We start from the raw sequence: 6000 nt of genomic DNA, 5'->3' as shown, positions 1-6000 counted from the left end.
TATTTCACGCTTGCTCGACTTTGTCGTGATCCGATATGCCCCTAGCATACCTGATAGCTCATCTGGACATTCGCCCTTGGCATCTTCTGGCTTCTTTTTAAGGTTTTGAATAATTACCTTGTTTGTTGACTCCGACTTTCCATTAGCACTCGGGTGGTACGGTGAGGACGTAATTTGTTTGATCTTTCACCGTTCCAAGAATTTTGTGACTTTTGAACCTACGAACTGTGGCCCGTTGTCACAAGCAATTTTTGGTATTACAAATCGGCAAATGATGTTGTTCCATTTAAAATCAATCACTTCTCATTCTCCGATTTTTTGGCAAGCACCTTCTTCAACCCATCTAATAAAATAATCAGTTAAAACTAAAAGAAATCTTACCTTCCCGGACCCTTGTGGTAAGAGGCCGACTATGTCCATCTCCTATTTCATGAATGGACATGGGGACACCAGCGAATGCAAAAGTTCTGCTGGTTGATGCACTAATTATGTATGACGTTGACATTTTTCGCACTTTTCTACGACTGTCTTTGCGTCATGTTCCATCTGGGACCAATAAAAGCCAACCCTGACTAACTTGAGAACTAACGAGTCTTCATGGAGTGGTTTCCGCAGACTCCTTCGTGGACTTCTCTCATCAAGTAGTCCGTCTCCGAGGCCCCTAGACACCGAGCTAATAGTCTTTGGAACGATATCATATATAACTATCAATCAACAAGATAGTAGCGAGCTGCCTCGATTCGCAATGCCGGGGATGCTTTTCGGTCTTTAGGTTATTTACCATGTCTAAGATATTCAAAGAACTCGTTTCTCTAGTCCCAAATTAAGTTGGTTGAATTTATTTCACAATAGCCATCACATCCAACATCGAATGCAGCAATCAGATGATCGTACATGAATCAGATTCTTTCATCTCTGTCTATGAACCCAAATTAGCCAATGTGTTTGCCTCCAAATTTTCCTCTCTCAGAATGTGGACGATCGACCATTCTCTAAATCGTGCAAGTAATGCTTGAACCTTGCACAAGTACTATTGCGTACGCTCTTCCTTTGTGTTGAAAATTCCATACACTTGGTTTACCACCAATTGGGAGTCATACTTTATCTCAATGACCTCGAAACCTAGTCCCCGAAATAGTTCAAGTCCTTCAACCAAAGCCTCATACTCGACCTCATTTTCTAATGTCATGTCTTAGGGTATTACCCGAACGGGTGATTAGAATTACTCCCAGACCAGACCCTTTTACGCTGGAGGATCCATCTGTAAACAAAGTCCAAACTCCCAATGTCATTTCTGAAACCAACACTTCTTCCTTAGCAGTTAGAGGCATTAATCATGGGCTGAAAGCCACAAAGTCGACCAAAACTTGTGACTTAATTGCAGTCTTGGGTTTATTTTCAATGTCGAAATCGCTAACTTCGACTTCCTATTTAGCCAAAAGACCTGATAACTCAAGTTTATGAAGGACATTTCTTAAGGGAAAGGTTGTCACAATGGCTATTGGGTGACACTGAAAATAAAGCCTAAGCTTTTGAGAGGCGATAATGAGAGCTAAGGCCAGCTTTTCGAGGTGCGGATAGCGTGTCTCCGCTCTTGATAATATTTTACTAACATAATAAATAGGAAATTGCGTACCTTCTTCTTCCCGGACCATGACGACACTTGTCGCTACTTACGAGACCGCTAGGTAAATTAGTAGTTGCTTACCTTCTCCCAGCTTTGGTAGTAACATAGGGCTAGATATGTATGTTTTTAGGTTGTTAGCTCCTGTTGGCATTCCGGAGTCCACACGAAGTCGTTCTTCTTTTTCAAAAGTGAAAAGAAGTGGTGGCACTTTTTCGAGGATCTTGATATGAACCTGCTTAGAGCCGTCAATTTGCCGGTCAACCTATGTACTTCTTTTAAATTTGTTAGCTGGTCCGGGATATCCTCGAGGGCTTTGATTTTGTTAGGGTTTACTTCGATCCCTCTTTGTGAGACTAGAAACCCCAAGTATTTACTGGAGCCAACCCCGAAGGCACACTTCTCCAGGTTGAGCTTCATGTACTTTCTCGGAATATCGAACGTCACTTGGAGATGTTCTTGATGATCTCCTGCATTAAGAGATTTAACTAACATGTTGTCAATGTAGACTTTCATCATCTTACCTATCCGTTTTTTGACATTTTATTAATGAGCCTGTGATAAATGGATCTGACATTTTTACGCCCAAAAGGCATTACATTATAGCAATATGTGACAAAGTTTCTGGTGAAAGAAGTCTTTTCTTGATCCTCCGGGTTCATCCTAATTTGATTATATCTGGGATAAAAATCAAGAAAACTCATCAACTCGTGCTCGCGTGGCTTCAAGCATTTGATCAATGTTTGATGACAAGAAAGATTCTTTTGGGCTCACCTTATTAAAATCCTTATATTCTACACACATCCTAAATTTGTTATTCTTTTTAGGCACTACTACTATATAACTAGCCAATCCAAATAATTTGCCTCTCGAATTGAACCAATGTTAAGTAATTGGGTTACCTCTTCCTTAACAAATATGTTTCTGACCTCTGTTAACGGTTATATTTTCTGCCTCACCGAAGGGAAGTTTGGATCCAGACTTTGTTTGGGGACCACCACCTCTAATGGAATACCTATCATATCTGAATGCGACCAAGCAAAGAAATCAACATTAGATTTAAGAAAATCTATAAGTTTTAACCTGCATTCGGGACTCAGCCCCGTTCCTAAATGGAAATTCCCCTCCAAAAACTCTTCGAACAAATCCACTTGATCAAGCTCTTCTACAGTCAACTTGGTTGCATCTATATCCTCTAGTACCTGAAAAGACCTCGGTTCTTGATAGAATTTTGATGACTCCTCTCCTTCATCATCTTTAATTGGAAAGGGAGAAGGCACCGGTTCCTGTAATTGCTATTTACCGATTTCTTTACCCTTGCTATTGGAACTGTTTGCTGTGTTTATCTCCCTTGCTGCCGGTTGATCTCCTCTTATCTGTTTGATCCTCTTTGGTGTCGGAAACTTCAATAATTGATGATAAGTCGAGGGCACATCATTCATCTCGTGTATCCACGGTCTCCTGAGGATTACATTATAACCCATGTCGACATCTACCACTTTGAGCAAGGTGGTCTTTGTTACACCTTCGGCGTGAGTGGGTAGCAGAATTTCTCCTCGGGTTATTACACTCGTTAGGTTGAAGCCAGCTAGGAGCTTTGTGGCCGAAATAATGTTTCTGGTTAACTTTTCTTGCTCCAGGACTCTCCATTGTATGATATTGGCTGAACTTCCCGGATCAACCAAAACATGTTTAATTTTGAAATCTAGAACATTAAGAAATATTATTAAAACATCATTGTGCGGTAGAAAGATCAACACCTTCCTCCGTGAAAGTGATATCAACTTCTAACACTTCTCAGATACTTTTGCTATGAGTCACAAATATCTTCGTCTTCTTTGATGCCAAAAATGTCACCCTATTGATTTCATTTCCTTCGAAGATCATATTGATTGTCATTCGGGGTGACCCTGCTTCCGGTTTCGATGGATCTGCATTGTCCCGGTTTCTCTCATAGTTGTTCTTGGTGAGGTCGCTTAAAAATTCTCTGAGGTGACCATTCTTTAGCAATGTGTCCACCTCTTCTCGAAGATGTCAGCAGTCCCCAGTCCTATGGCTGTGAGTTTTATGGAATTCACACTATAAGGTAGGGTCCTTTTGGCTAGGATCCGATCGAATTGGTTTCGGGAACCTAGATTCTTTAATATTCCTTATTGCCGACACCAACTCCAACAAGCTGATATTAAAGTTCTAATCGAATAACCTACGATATGAGGGATCTCGGGACCCTGACGCCACGTTTTCCTGCAATGATCTGCTACTCCGATCACGATCCGTTCTTCTATTGGAAATTAACCTATTTGATGACTGGAAACCTTTATTACTATGCATATCGACCCTCTTGTATGACTGGATGACTTTTCGAGGGCCTTCGATCTACGTCAAAATCATTTTTGAATCTATCTGTATTCCAATTCCGTCCTTTGCAAGACACTGAAGAACCAAATTGGTCGTTTTCTATTCCGATCTTCGGCTCGTAGTGATTGTGAACATCTACCCATGTGGTTGCTTGAAACTCGAGCAGGCTCTCCTTAAATTTTTGAGAGGCATCGGAGCTCATTGGATTGAGACCCTTTATAAATGCCTCCACTGCCCACTCATTCGGAACCGCTGGTAATAGCACCCTTTCTTTCTGGAACTGGATCACAAATTATTGCAGCATCTTGGATTCTCCTTGCAAAATTTTGAATGTATCTGTCTTTCTTGCCTGGGCCTTTCTTGCTATAGTATGAGCTTTGGGAATCGATGGAATGCTCGGGTAAGAGAGAATACCATGTCAGGGGGCCCTTCGTAAGGGTCTTGCTGAATCTTTTCAACAAAGATCTCATGCTGAGCCAAGTCATTTCCTTTCACAGTCGTGGTGTAGGTCATGATGTGCTCCTGTGGGTTCGAAGTGCCATCATATTTTGGTATATCCAGCATCTTGAACCTCTTTGGGATCAACTCTGGTGCCGCACTTAGTTTAAATGGCAACTGCGTGTACTTTTTTGAATCCGCACACTTTAACACCGGCGGCGCGCCCAGAATCTGATCCATCCGGGCGTTAATCTCCTTCGAATTCTGATCCATTCGGTTATTCATCTCTCTCATGAATATTATGAGCTCTATTTTGAAAGGATAATTCAACCTATTCCAGATCCACTACCGGTCGCTCCAGCTTCGTCGAAACCGACCTCATCCCTTGGAGTGTTGTTATCAGTCCTTTGTGTCGTCTGATTTGTGGGAGCTCTAGGAAGAACCAGAGCCCTTTCATTAGCATTATTGGAAGCACCCGATAATGCTTTCTTCAATTCCATCATCACACGATCTTGCCTCGAAAGGTGGTCCATGATTGCTCTTTGATGTTCTCTCAGGAGTTTAACCATTTTAGCAACGTGTTCATCCTCCGCATCATCATGAGTTGGGCACCGCACATGTGGAGGATATTGTCCTTGGCGAACTGGGGTTGTTTCATCCCCTTTATTGCGGGTTTTATTGATGGAATCATCACGCTTGGACACTTCTTCTCATTCATCTTGTGCTCCAACGTTGTGAGAGTTGACATTATTAGCTTCCATATCTGACTTTTACTAAGGAAAAAGTCAAAACTTGTTAGTAACAAACGAATGGATCAAAATAATTATGTAGTTTTCTATGCCCCACAGTGGGCGCCAAATAGTTTATCCGTAAAATATTATAATTGAATTATAGCATGGTTTATAAATAAGTGAATCAATTTGATCCAAAAACAATAAGTAAATTATAACAGAGATAGAATTATCAAATGAAATTAAACAATCCTGACTAAGAACTTTAGCCTTTCCGATGACGTGCGTCGATGCAATATTCAAGTATTGAAATTGAGCGTAATAGAGTATAGTTTTTTGTGTACAGAGTATTTCGTGTCCTATAATAGATGCTAATCTTCCTATTTATAGCCTTACTTAGGGAGACAAGATCCTAAAATCAAGCTCTTCTTGAATAAGAATAAAATCACCATTGATGGGTGCATAATGGCTGGCTTTGAATGCACATATTTTCTGTAACGACTGCTCATTAAATGCTATCCGATATCAAACCTTCGAATCTTAATTGTCAGCTTATATTCCCTTTGGGATACATCCTGCACTAGTCACACCCGTACTCGGTATTAGCTATGTGTTGGTTCACTTTTCACCTGTCTTCGATTCCACGTGTCACCTCACCATTCGACTAACTGTTATCAATCAATTTTACCCCATAAAAGAACGATATATACCAATGATATTGGAGCAATGGATGCGAAAAGTGCGTAGAGTACCAAGATGTCACTACCTAATTCCCACTATAGACCGTGATGGAGCCCAACGTCGCCACTAGATAAGCCAATGGTGAACTATCCATTTAATTATTCATTT

Source organism: Nicotiana sylvestris, chromosome 2 (assembly GCF_000393655.2).
Source record: "Nicotiana sylvestris chromosome 2, ASM39365v2, whole genome shotgun sequence".
NCBI lineage: Eukaryota > Viridiplantae > Streptophyta > Magnoliopsida > Solanales > Solanaceae > Nicotiana > Nicotiana sylvestris.
Note: the sequence above shows the minus strand (reverse complement) of the source record.